This window comes from Vulpes lagopus, chromosome 10 (genome assembly GCF_018345385.1).
Source record: "Vulpes lagopus strain Blue_001 chromosome 10, ASM1834538v1, whole genome shotgun sequence".
Classification (NCBI taxonomy): Eukaryota; Metazoa; Chordata; class Mammalia; order Carnivora; family Canidae; genus Vulpes; species Vulpes lagopus.
In genome coordinates, this window is record NC_054833.1 from 19,157,945 (window position 1) to 19,172,044 (window position 14,100).

The 14,100-nt window shown below is 45.6% G+C and overlaps 1 long non-coding RNA gene across 3 annotated transcripts in view; it reads left to right on the plus strand.

Annotated features, from left to right (window-relative positions):
- LOC121500471 overlaps nt 1-13,743 on the plus strand; it is a 29,387-nt gene extending 15,644 nt beyond the window's left edge. For all 3 annotated transcript variants that reach the window (XR_005990393.1, XR_005990394.1, XR_005990392.1), the window contains 2 exons: nt 13,185-13,265; nt 13,556-13,743. This is a non-coding gene — a long non-coding RNA (uncharacterized LOC121500471). The remainder of the gene's footprint in view (nt 1-13,184; nt 13,266-13,555) is intronic.
- Nucleotides 13,744-14,100: the final 357 nt, after the last annotated feature.

Here is a 14,100-nt window from a genome sequence, read left to right on the forward strand (position 1 = left end):
TTGTATTTTCTTAGCTTTTTGCCTTCATCTTGTGAATTCTGGGTCTAGGTTCCAGAAGTCAGATATATCCAAATGAAGGCACGCTGGAGAATGATGGATTTTAAGAGAGAAACAGGATCCAGTGCCTGGACTGGTGCCCGATAAATGTTTGAAGTGACTTGGGTACAACGACCTCCCCAAGCTCTGACAGGTGGGCTTCTTTCCTGCCCATCCTTACAGAGGGTCCGGCATGGGGGGTCTCAGAGTTTGCATGGCATGAGCTCATTGCTTACCCACAAGGTTTTTATTTCCCGACTTTTCGGTACTGTACTTGCTCATTCTCTTTTAACTTCCTGCCCTAGATCACTGCTGTAGCTCTTCATTTTTCAGAATAAGAATGTAGAACCAGAAGTTAGCAAGGGAAATTGCTCAGAAAACATTGGCCTCTGGGGCTTGGAATCCAGGGTGGGGATTCCATTTCTTGTCCTTCACGGACAGGGGATACCAAGCACAAGAGGACTGCTTGCTGGGGGCAGGGGGCAGGAAGGGGATAGATTTCAACAGTAACACGTACAGACACGTGGACTGCCTCAGAAACAAGGCCCTTGCGGAAACTCACTGATGGTGTTTAAAGCATCTCAGTCTGTAGGGCGTATTAACCTTCCTAGAAAGGTGTCTCCTTTCCAGAAATAGATGACAAGCTTATCGTTCCCAAGCCCCAGAGAAAGGCAAGGAACTGAAGATGGACAAAGACAGTTGGAGAGCAAAGACACCTTGACATAGGTACACATGGGTTGTTCACATTCTACCCAAGAATGGACTATTTTTACAAAAGCCAACAAAATGTAATACTTGAGAATCTTTAAGGAGCCATTTTGTTACTTTCCAGTAATTTCTGCCCTGGAAACTTTGTGTTGGTGTGTTACCCCAGAGAACTCATCTTTTTAAGGATGTGTTCATTCACTAAGGCGTGAACTAAAAACTTTATAAGAAAATTTCCTTAAATGGCAAGGTGGAGGGACGCCTTGGTGGTTGAGCCTTTGGCTCAGGGCGTCACCCCAGCCATGACTCCTGGGATCTCTAATCCCACTTTGGGCTCCCCAGCCCACTTCTCCCTCTGCCTGTCTCTGCCTCTTTCTGTGTCTCTTACAAGTAAAGAAATAAAATCTTAAAAAGGAAATAAGTGGCAAGGTGGAAAGATCATCTGCCTCAGAACCATGTAGACCAGAATTGGAGCCATCATTTACATGAGCAATGTGATGTTTGATACATTTCTTGACATCTGGGGAACTTGGGTCCCTACTTTTTTTTTTTTTTTTTTTAATAGGATGGTGTTATGTTTTTATATTTAAGATTGGTCTTTAAGGCTCGTCCCTTAATTTTGAAACGGGACCAACAATATCCTCTTCAAGATCGTCATTGTGAATCCATGAGGGAACAAAAGTACAGCAAGTGCCGCCAGCAGACTCTTAGCTGATCTCGGTTCCCTTTCTTTTTGTGTTTATTACACCCGACTGCAGGTGTGCCCCGCCGTACACAATGAAGGGTTGTGCACACACTGATTTTCATTTAAGGGCTTTAGAGTCACTCTCTAAGGAACTACCAGTGACTTACATGGCAGGAGAAAAACCAAATTCATAAAGCCAACAGCTTCTTTTGTTCATATACATCTTACCTACCACATGGCAAGACTTGCAAAGAAACGAATGAAAACAACCGAGCCTCTGCCTTCAGAGCCCTTGGTCTGTTGGCTCCAGCCATGTGAAGTTGCCATTCCTGTGGGACAAACACAGTGGACCGTCAGCAGTTTCATGTGGTTTGACCTGGTGGTAGGAGTCAGGAGGGAGATGTTGCTAGTCGGGGGTCAGGAAGGCTTAATAGAGGGGGGTGCTGCCCAACACGGTAGAAGGGCTTTCAGAGCCCTCCCCACCTGGATTTCTTGCTCTACCCTTTTCTTGCTTCCAGCTTTCAGCGCCGCATCCTAGTCCTTGGGACGGGTACTCAGCTGTGCGGGCATTGACCTTGGTCTTCTGTCCAGCCAGCGTAGGCTCCTCTTCCTTCTGACTCTCCCGGATGGACTGGGCCCCGGAACCCCTTCCTCAAGCTCCCCCATTTGGGGATGTGGGTGGGGTACCATTTTAGGAGCAGAGGGCACTACTGTGTTTGCTGAGGTGGTGCTGGGGGATTGGGCTGTGGCCTGTGATCCAGCTGGGTGGCTGCGTGGGGCTCTGTCTTAGAATGGGACCTATGGGGTTCCCTTTCTGATCTCTTACTCAGACCAGGGTCTCCTCTCAGGGCCCTTCCTGTCTGGTGAGATGCCCTGCCCTTTGCATTGGGCCTCCTGCATGCCGACTACACTTCCCATTGCCTCTTGCCACACTTGCCACTATCTTTTTCCTCCTGAGAGGGACTCCCTCCCTCCCAGCCACCACAGGGAGTCTGCCTCTCTCAGCCTGAAGAGTACCAGCCCTCTCCCCTGGAAGGGTGCTAGCCTGCCTCATCGGTCCAGGCCACCCCTAAACAGGACACCTGTAGGGGAGTAATGGAGATAAGAGAGAGGCAGAGCCGTCGTCCTTCCATTCACCCACCGCCGGGTTACTGGACTCTTCTTGGGGCTGGGTGCTGGGCTGGTTGCCATGGGGAGGAGCTCACAGTCTGGTAGGGAACTTGTTCTCTGAGCAAACGTCCGGTACAGGACGCTGAGTGCTAGGAGACAGATGCACACAGACGAGGGGATATCTGACCAGCAGACACAGAAGGGCAAAGCTTCTAGAAGGGGGATCTGGAGGACAGAGAAGGGAATTCATTTGTTGTTTCTTGAAGCCAAGATTGGTTGGGCCACTACTTGGTGTCAGGCAGTGTACCAGGCACTGGGGGCGGGTGGGGGGGTAGTGATAAGCAAAACCAGATTAGGTCCTGCCTTTGTGGAGGTTAGGATCTGTTGGAAGAGGTGGTTATGGATCAAATAAACACAGTGAATACTTACAAACTGTGAGAAGAGCGAGGGAGCAGGAGGAGAGCTTGCAACAGAGCACCCGGCTGCTTTGTGGAGTGAAGGAGGATTGGGACAAGGGGGGTGTCACTTGAATTGAGTTTTGAACAATAGACCCGAGTTAGCCAGGTGACATTGGCGACTGGGACAGAAGCGTGCTGCAGAGGACACGGAGCTCAGCCCCGGGGATGCAGGGAGGCCAGGATGAGGATTTGTTGAGGCTTTATTCTAAGAATGATGGGAATCCAAGGTCAGGTTTTAAGCCAGGGGGCAGGGTGGGCGCAGCGCTGGTGACAGGATCAGATTTGAATTTTGAAAAGGCCTCTCTGGCAGCAGAATAGAGGATTACAGAGAACAAGTATAGAGGCAGGAAATCAGTATTTATTTATTTACACATAATGGATCCTATTGTACGTATTGTTCTGTAACTTGCCTTTTTTTTTTTTTTTTAACTATGTCATGCTGATCTATCCACCTAACAATGCATGTAGCCGGCCCAAAATTTTGTAGTGCAGATGGATAGGCTATATCATGGTTCATAGTTTATTTCTAAATTATTTCTAAGCTTTCATTTTCACAAACTACTAGCTGGAACATCCTTGAACATGGGTGTGGCAGGTGGAATGGTGAGATAGTCCCAAGACTCCCAATCCTGTTGCACTAGCCCTGTGGTATCCCCTCCCCTGGAATGTGGGCAAGACCCATGAACAGGATGGGATAGAACTCATGTGGTTGAGTTAACAGATTTGGAATATTCTGGGTGGGCCTGTTTAAACAGACGACCTCTTAAAAGGCGATCCCTGAAGGGAGGGATTTGAAATGTGAGTGGGCTTCAGGAAGGTCATGTAGCAAGGTCACATGACCCCCCAGGACCTGAGAATGGCCTCTAGCTGTTGAGAGTGGTTCATCTCTGACAGCTATGGAGAAAATAGGACCCTTCCTCCTACAACTGCAAGGAAATGAGTTCTGCTAACACCCCGGGGGAGCCTGGAAGCAGATCTTTCCTGGGTTGGACCTCCAGACAAAAACACAAGGGGAGGCATCTTGACTTCAATTTTGTATTGGGGCCAAGGACCCAACAAAAATATACCTGACTCCTGACCCTCAGAAACTGAGATAAGGACACCTGGGTGGCTTAGTCGGTTAAGCGTCTGCCTTTGGCTCGGGTCATGAATCCCAGGGTCCTGGGATCCTGAATTGGGCTCCCTGCTCAGCAAGAAATCGGCTTCCCTCTCCCTCTCCCCCTGCCCCTCCCCTTGCTCATGCTCTCTCTCTCTCCCTCTCAAATAAATAAATAGTATTAAAAAGAAACGATGAAATAACAATTTTGTGTTGATTTAACTTGTTTAGTTTGTGGTAACTTAGGCTCAATAGCAAACCAGTATCATGACTATTTGAAAACATCTTCCAGTATTTCTATAGGATAGGCATAGAGAAATGGATTGCCTGGGGTTTGAAGGTGTGCTCCTTGAAATTTTAATTATTTTAGTTCATTTTTGTTAATTTATTTTTAAAGATTTTATTTATTTTAGAGAGTGTGTGTGCACGTGCATGTGAGCAAGGGAAGGGGCAGAGGGACAAGGAGAAAGAGAATCTCAAGCAGATTTCACATTGAGTGTGGAGCCTCGAGTGGGACTCGAGCTCACAACCTTGAGATCATGACCGGAGCTGAAATCAGGAGTAGGACACCATTGTGACCGAGCTACCCAGGCGCCCCTCGTTTCAATTTTTAATAAGTATTTTCAAATTGTTCCCAAAAAGGTTGCACCAACTTCACAGTCCCACCAGTGGACAATAAAAGTTTCTCTTCTCCTATGCTCTCACTGATTATCAGTGTTTTACATTTTGTACATCTGATGGGTAGAAATGGAATCCCATTTTTGTTAGAAGGTGCGTCTTTTGGATACCTATCAATCTGTCCATCTATCTTTACATTTAGCTACTCATATCTCTTGCTTTATCCTCTGTTAAATTTGTGTGTTTCTTCTGTGTTTTCTTCTTGTATGAAAGGTTCTGGTGTGTGCTAAGTGCTTGATAAATGTTAGCGATCAAGAGTGATTTACAAGGGATCCCTGGGTGGCGCAGCGGTTTGGCGCCTGCCTTTGGCCCAGGGCGCGATCCTGGAGACCCGGGAACGAATCCCACATCGGGCTCCGGGTGCATGGAGCCTGCTTCTCCCTCTGCCTGTGTCTCTGCCTCTCTCTCTCTCTCTGTGACTATCAAATAAATAAAAATAAATAAAAATTTGAAAGGGAAGACTCCTGGTAAGGAAAGACCTAATCATGTCAGAAGAAAGAATTGCCCATAAAACTTTAAAAAAAAAAAAAAAAGAGTGATTTACAGGAATTAAACATAACCATTCTAGTAATCTGTATGACAACTGCTGCATATATTTTATTTCAATCTGACTTTTATGAAAAAAAAATCCCAGTCTTTTTTTTTTAAGTAGGCTCCACGCCCAGCACCCCGAGATCAAGACCTGAGCTGAGATCAAGGGTCAGAAGCTCAATCAACTGAGCCACCTAGGCACCCCTAAAATGTCCCAGTTTTAAATGTTGGAAACAAATTTAACCAATTAAAATGCCAATAGGGTGGGTCCCACAAAACTCATTTTGTGCAACCCTCTCTTCTGCCCCCTCCCTCCTTCCATTTCATTACCCCTATGCCTTTCTTAGTACATTGACATTTATCCCTGTTGAATGAGTGGGTAAGTCTTGGCTATTTTCCTATGTCTGAAAAGAGTTTATACGTAAGAATCATCTTTCTTTTAAGGATTGGAAGAACTCACTTATAAACCTATCTAAATTTGATGCTTTTTTTTAAGTGGGGAATGTATGTTTTTGGCTGTCTTTTCAATTTCTTATCTGGTCATTAGTCTGGTCTGGTTTCCTACCTTTTTTGGAGTCAATTTTGACATTCATATTTTCCTAAAAATTATCCTTTTCATCTAGGTTTCCATATGTGTTGGTATAAACATTTATTTTTACTTTATTTTATTTAATCTTATTTATTCATGAGACACAGTGATAGAGGCAGAGACACAGGCAGAGGGAGAAGCAGGTTCCCTGCGGGTAGCCCCATGTGGGACTCAACCCCAGGATCTCGGGGATCACATCCAGAATCAAAAGCAGACGCTCAACCACTGAACCACCCAGGTCCCTAAATGATTTTCCTAATACATTTTGAATTTTTATTGAACCAGTGGTTATGACTCTTGTCATCCTTAATATATTTTTTCATAAAATCCCATTTTATTTGTTTGTGGAAAGGTTATGATACATATGATACAAAATTCAGTACACATACAGGGTATGTAGTAAAAAAATATATATACAGGGACACCTTTGTCCCTCAGCCGTCAAGTTCCCTTCCCAGAAACAACTGTAATCTGTTTCTTGTGCAACCTCTACCACAATTGATTCTAGAACATTTTCATCATCCCAAAAAGAAGTCCTGTGCCCCTTAGCTGTCACTCCCCGTTTCCCCTAGACCTCTTCAGCCCTAGGCAGCCACCAGTCTTCTTTGTTTCCTGATTTGCCCATTTTGTACTTTTCATATAGAAGGTATCATGATTATGTGGTCTTTTGTGACTGGCTTCTTTTACTTAGCGTAGCGTTTTCAACATTTCGCCATGTTGGAGCACATATCAGTACTTCATTTTTTTTTTTTATTGCATTGTGTGGATGTGCCACATTTTGTTTGCCCATTTGTCAGCTGATGGATATTTGGTTGTTTCCACTTTTTGGCTATTAAGAACAACGCTACTGTGAACATTCTTGTACAACTTTTTGTACAAATGTTTTCATTTCTCTGGGAGTGGAATGACTGGGTCCTGTGGTAGCTCCATGTTTAACATTTTGAGGATTTGCCAAACTGTTTTCCACAGTGGCTGCACCATTGTAAATTGCTACCACCAATGTGCAAGGGTGCCAATTTCTTCACCTCATTCCCAATACTTGTAATTTCCCATTAAAAAAAATTATGGCAATCCTAGTGGGAATGAAATGGGATATTATTGTAATTTTAATTTACATTTCCCAAATGAGTATGATGTTGAGCATCGACCTTTTGTCTATCTTTGGAGAAATGTATGTTCAGATCCTGTGCCCATTTTTCCACTGGGTTATTTGTCTTTTCATTGTTGCATTCCATTGCTTTCTTGGGAAGAATTTTTTTACCAATTGCATTAAGTTTCACTGCCACTCTCCCAATTATTTAGACCTGCTCCGTCTGAAATACAATGCTATATAATGTGTATGTAATTTACGTGTTTTTTTTTTTTTGCAACCACATTAAAAGCAGCAAGAAGAAACAAATGAAATGCATTTTAATGGTAGGTTTTATTTAACAAGATATGTTATTTAACCCACAACATCCAGAGTAATATCATTTCTTATGTGCACTCTATACAAAAATTATTTACACACTTTTTTTCTTTGTATTAAGACTTTTAAGGGTATATTTTTACATTTACAGCACGTCTCAATTTAGGATAGTAATAAGCTAAGTGCTCGATAGCTTCAGGTGGCTATTGCCTATCATGTTGGACAGTACGTACTCAGACTGTACCATAAGATTTGTAATAGTAAAAACTATTGTTTTGCTTGTTGCTGTTTCTGATATTCCACGTTTTCGTGTCTACCAGTCATATTTTGGAATGGGAAATTGAAGAAATTCAAATCTTGTGGCCTCTCTCTCTTTTTTTTTTTTTTTTTTAGATTTTATTTATTTACTCATGAGAGACACAGAGAGAGGCAGAGAGAGGCAGAGACATATCTAGAGGGAGAAGCAGTCTCCCTGTGGGAACCCCATGTGGGACTTGATCCCAGGACCCCGGGATCACGACCTGAGCTAAAGGCAAACACTCAACCACTGAACTACCCAGTGCCCCTCATAGCCTCTTTTTACTCCAGGCAGCATAAAGCCAGTTTTAGAGATGGTGTTTGGGACTTGGAGGAGGGGCACACAGAGAAAATCAAGAACCTTTGCGGAAGAAATCAGCTGTTGGTCTCTTGCAGTGGTATAGCTGAATGATTGCTGTAAGGAGGAAGGTGGTCATGGAGGAGGAAAGGGGGGGATATATTCCAGACACAAAAGAAATCACACAGAAGTAGCTTAGTTGGTCAATAGGGTGTGGAGAATGAAGGAGAGCGAGGAGATGAATGACTCAGGACTGCGTTATGTAGAACCTCAGAAGGAATGGGTTTGGGGAAGATGGTGAGCAGTGGGACCCCATTGAGTCCAGGATGCCAGTGTGACATCAGAGGGAACAGCAGGCTGGACACGTGGGTGTGGAGCTCAACAGGTGGATGGAACCATGGAAGAGGGTTGGGAACTTCTCCATCGAGAAGTGATAGTCCCAGATGGCCACACGGGGAAGGGATGGCTGGTGCTTTGAGAAACTACAGGGTGTGTGAGAAGGAAGAGGCAAGACAACACTCTGAGAAGGAGTCACCAGGGGAAAAGTAGGAAAATCAGGATAGTCTAGGGTTGGAAGAAGAAAGTGAGCCATCTGCTTCAAATGCCCTAGGAACATGAATCACACAACCAATGATTCCTCTACCTCACCCGTGGAATCGGAGAATGAGAAAACCTTGATTTCACGTGTAAGAATGTGAAGATTACTAATGCATCTAACTTGGAAAGACACTGTGCATTTTGGGTCTCTGAAGAGAAAATTTATTACCCAGGCTGTGTCCTTGCTGTCTTCCTCGGGCCTGGCTGGTCAAGGGGTCACTTTGTCATAGTCCTCCACCCGTTAGGGTTCCTTCCTCCTGGAATGTGAGTTTCTAGTGAGGAGGACCTCAAGTGTTGGTCCACTGCCCTAGGCCAGCCCTCAGGGCAGTGGAAGCACATGATAAGCACTCAGTATCTGTTGAATGGATGGAAGCACTAGGGTCACCTCTTCCAGGCAGACTTCCCTGGCTCCTGCTCCACCCAACCTGGTTTAGGCTCTATTCTGATGTGCTCACATGGAGTCTGGGCTTCTCTTGGGTCCAGCACCTTTTACACTGGGTTGTAACTACCTTTCTGCAAGACCACCTCACTGTTCCCAGTGTGGGGCGACACTCCTTGCCCAGAACAGACCTGCAATCAATGTTTGTTGGATGTTGAGTTGAAGGAGGAAGGTGGGAAGTGAGAGCCACTCAGGGAGGAGTCCTTTCTCCCTGTGACTCCAGGAAAACATGCAGGTCCCGTGGAAGCAGGAGGCAGCCACACTTCCAAAGTGAAGGCCCTGCCTGCACCTCTGGGTATGTCATTTCCAGGTGTATCTGCTCCAGACCAATGCCCGTGAATCTTCCTGGGAGAAGCAGGTAGTTGGAATGTCCCTGGAGGGATAGGCCGAAAGATAGATGGCCCTGGAGGCTTCCCTGGGGGGGAGAAGCTAACATCCAGACACTGGCCTAGCTGATTTTTATCCATCTGCTTTTTGGTGAAATTGTGTGGTGCAAAATGTAACCATTTAGTTGCTTAATCACTGGCTGTAAAACTATTTTAATTTATTTTATTTTAATTTAAAGATTTTCAAAATTTATTTGAGAGGAGCAGAGAGGAGAGCATGAGCAGCAGGGAGGGGCAGGAGAGGGAGCCAAGAGGATTCCCCGCTTAGCAGGGAGCCCGACGTGGGGTTCGATCCCAGGACCCCAGGATCATGACCTGAGCTGGAGGCAGACGCTTAACCCATTGAACTACCCAGGTGCCCCTTAAACAAAAGCAGTTTTCACTCAACTTGATTTTGAAGTAATCATGAGAACTTCAATAAACTTTGATGTAAGCACTGAACATTACTTAAGAATAAATATCACTAAAATTTAGCTTTCTAGATTGCTTTTTTTTTAAAAAGCACCCTTAGTCATGAACCCCATTGTGTTTTTAGAAGTATGCTAAGCTCAAGAGGGTAAAGTCAATTAAATAATGGTAGGTGGGAGATAATTGGGTTTTTATTATGAATGGGACATGCAACTAAGCGGAGTATATGGAAATAGGAAATTAGGAAAAGTCAACCCAATGAAATCAATTGTCCTTCTGCCTTTGACATTGAACTGTCCTCATCTGCTCCTTTCTGGACTTCTCTATCTCTTGTTCTCACCCTGCTCCACCGATTCTTGCCTCCAAGGCCTCACAGAGAGTTGGATTCCAAGTTACACTTCCTGGTTCAAAATTAGGGCCACAGGCATTGCCTCGGGAAGCTGGGATTCAGGTTGTGACAAAAAGCAAGGGGACAAAAGTCTATGGCACATTGGGGCCTGGAGAGAGAACAGTCATGAACTAAGACAGGCTTCTTATTAATCTAGTACTGTGTACATGCGAGCAACTGCCCAGAGACAGACTAACCCTCATGCGGAGAAGGCCCTCTGCCATGGCACTTGGTGGAAGCGCCAGGAGGGACAGGGTGTCCCAGAACTCCAGGAGACCAGGCTGGCCCCCTGAAGGCCGTCCTTTGTTGACTCCTCAATGCATTCCCCAAAGTGTAGGCAGCAGAAGTACCTTTTTATGATTATTATTTTTACACTGCAAAGTGCTTCCAACATTGTCCCCTCCCCTCTTTTATCTTTGCTTGTTTGTTTTGGAGAAACTTGTATTAGTGTCGTTTTTTTGGACAGACTGGGTTGAGACCAAGGTTCTCAGAGGGCTTGATCCCCACCTCTGGCAGAGCCTATTTTTTCCCTGGATACGTGTCATTTTTTTTTTAAGATTTTATTTATTTGAGAAAGAGAGAGAGAAAGAGAGAGCATGAGCAGGGGAAGGGGGAGAGGGAGAAGCAGACTCCTCACTGAGCAGGGACCCCGAAGTGGGGCTCCATCCCAGGACTCTTGGATCATGACCTGAGCTAAAGGCAAATGCTTAGCAGACTGAGCCAGCCGGGTGCCCCTCCTGGACAAGTCTTTGATTCACTTTTGCTTCTGACTCTGATTGTCTTAGGTCTTGGCTAAAATGATTGTCCTCCCTGCCTTTTGCCAGTAAATGAGCCCCGCTAGTCAGATGGGTCACCTGGTTGACCTCTGGGGACTCCCGTGGAAGATTCTTCCAGAGTTGTGTCTACGTCATGCCACTCAGGATCCTAATTTAACCTCCCTACTTTCGTATTTGCTTCTGTGTCGAAAAGGAGACACGGTGTTTCCACATGTGTTTATGCAGCTTCTAATACTGCGAAGCTCTGGGATTTTTTTTCTCCCATTTCGTATCTTCCTGAGATACAACTCACACCCTTTCTGTAAGGCTCTCCATGAAGATGGACTGGGATTTCCTATTTCTGTTTCTTGTACGTAGCTTTCTCCCATCTTTTCTCTTTTGCCCCCTCTTCCTTCCTGTGGCTCAGCTGTTACCAGGACATCTTGGACAGAAGATTCCACCACTCTGATCATGGCTAGCTACTTCTCCCAGCAGCCTGCACGGGTGCCTTTCCCGAGCGGGTGGCCGGTGGAATGCTTAGGTTGGCTTCAGAGCCTCTGCTGTTCTGACCTCAGCGGTGCTGAGACTATGAAAAATATGTAGGAGGATGGAGCTGGCTGTTTCCCCAAACCGAAGTCCCCTGTGGGCTCTCTATAAAGTGCTATGGGAGTGACAGGGACGGTGGGTTTCCCTGAAGGCTCATAGAGCCCGATTGGGATAAGGGAAGTTAAGCCACGATGATACCCCAAAGAAAGGGGTTGAAGGATGAAGGTGATCTAAGGAGGTGTAAGTGACTTCCTTTCTCACTTAGACGCCCTTGGTGCATGGACTCACTATAGTAATAAGGTCAGGGAAGGAAAAAGGAACAAGAAGGAAACATTTATCATGACCTTCCCCATCCAGTGGGTCCATCTCATCCGCCCCCTAAACCAGCCTCTGGGCCCTATTCCCCGGTTTCGGTGACTGCATCTCCTCTCCTGTCTATGGGGCAGCTGGGCCTCTCCCACCTTCACTGGGCCCCGGAGCCCACCAGGCAGCTCCAGGACACTGTTTCTCACACCTGTCTTTTTTGCTCACTTTTCTGCTTTATTGCTCAACAGCCCCCTTCCCCAGCTTCCAGGGGCCGGCACACGGGTCTGCCCCGTCCTGGACTCTTCACATCTGGCCGAGCAGCTCTCACATCGCACCTCTGCTCGCATGTTTGGATTCCGTCTCTCGTTTTGGTTCGGAGCCCTTGGCACAGTGTCTTCCAGCTTCGTCTACACTACCTACCCCCTCCGGCATCCCTCAACCTGACACCGGCCACATTTATTTCGACTTCTGGTCTCCAGCGTGGCTTCTGGTCTGGCCAGAGCCCATTCTTCCTTGGCACAGCATTTTGTAGAGATAGGCAACTCCTCTGCTTTTATGGGACTTCCTCAAGGGAGAGGAGCCAGATTGAAAGAACAGGTGCTCAAGGGACATGGCACAGGCCAACCTCCTCTCACATTTCTGCTAAAAAGCCTGTGGGGAAACTACCAGAGACCTAGGGTCTGGAGCCCTATTTGTTAAACAAAACACACTAGATGGTGATCCGTGAGCAAGAGACATAGACATGTTTAGAACAGGAGCTAGCATCCATGCCAAACTGCTCAAAGAACTTGTTCTGTGCTTTTTTCCCTGTAGTCTTTTAAAGCAACAGTGTACTAATACAATGTGTTTTCCATACATCGGTTTTTTTAAATGGAAAAATACAACCCAGCCTACCAGTGCTGAAGGGTGCAACCTTTGTCAGCCTTCTGACCGCCGTCTGTCCTGGTTCTTGGTGACCGGCAACACCATGATGGGATCCGTAGCAAGGATTGTCTCTGGGCTCTGTCAGTGGGGGCCTAGCTGAAAACTGTCTGCTGTGCTTCCTTAGGCTGCATGAGGCAGAGGGTAAGAAGCCCTCTGGGGGGCAGCCTGGGTGGTTTAGCGCAGCCTTCAGCCCAGGGCCTGATCCTGGAGACCTGGGATCGAGTCCCACATCAGGCTCCCTGCATGGAGCCTGCTTCTCCCTCTGCTTGTGTCTCTGCCTCTCTCTCTCTGTCTCTCATGAATAAATAAATTAAAAAAAAAAAAAAAAGAAGAAGAAGAAGACCTCTGGGAAGGATTTTAATGCATAATGTGAGCTTGGCCTACTGAGACACCTGACAGGATAAAGCAGATGTTGACTCAATTAACTTGGCAGTGAAGCAAACCAAACACAACCACAATGGGAATTGGATTAATGTTACACTTTTATTTTTATCGTTTAGGTTAATTTGGTGTGAACTTATTTTGTTCATGTGGACTTTTCTAGAAATGTCACAATGGCAGGACCCTCGAAATACTGTCTTCTGGATTTTCACCAGAGCATGATGGATTCCAAGTTTCATAAACGGTATAACAAATGCATATAAACTTCCCCAATTACTAATACCTGGCTCTGTTTTAATTACTCAATTTCCATATCCTCTTGACCTCTTTGCAGATATGACAGTAAATTTCATGTCTGATGGCTCAGTTAGTTGTTATCTTAATAAGTAGAAGGCTTTCCGGTGTCATTGGCCTTGATGTTTAGGACTGCAAAAGGCTCTATACATTATTTGTGTTTATTGTCAAGTACATTTGTAAGTGTATATTTTCCCTGCGTCCATAATTCTCTTTTCAAACCTTATTGTTCTTCCACAGACATGTGGAACCTTCCACAGACCTGTGGAACCCTGTTGCAACGTTGGAAGTGGAGATAGAAACAAGAATCAACCGGGTTGGGTGGCTCAGTGGTGGAGCATCTGCCTTTGGCTCAGGATGGGGTCCCGGGGTCCTGGGTTGGAGTCCTGCACTGGGCTCCCTGCAGGGAGCCTGCTTCTCCCTCTATGTCTCTGTGTCTCTCGTGAATAAATAAATAAAATCTTAAAAAAAAAAAAAAAGAATCAACCGGGTTATTATGGGGTCAATACAGTTACTGTGTTTATAGAAAACACTTTCTGACCCGTGGAACATTGGGAGGCTTGTGCTAATGAGCTACGTTATAATGGAGTACTCCTGGTCTTCAAACACCACCTTCACTGGGCTACCTCAACTCCATCATGAAACACATCTGACAGCTGGAGAGATTGAAGCCTGTTGATGCAAATTGACTTCCTCGGTTGGCGATGCATTTGGGCATTTTCCATTCTCACTGGAAGGAAGAAAGGACTCTTTCCTTATATGGCTGAGAAAACCTAGCAAAATAT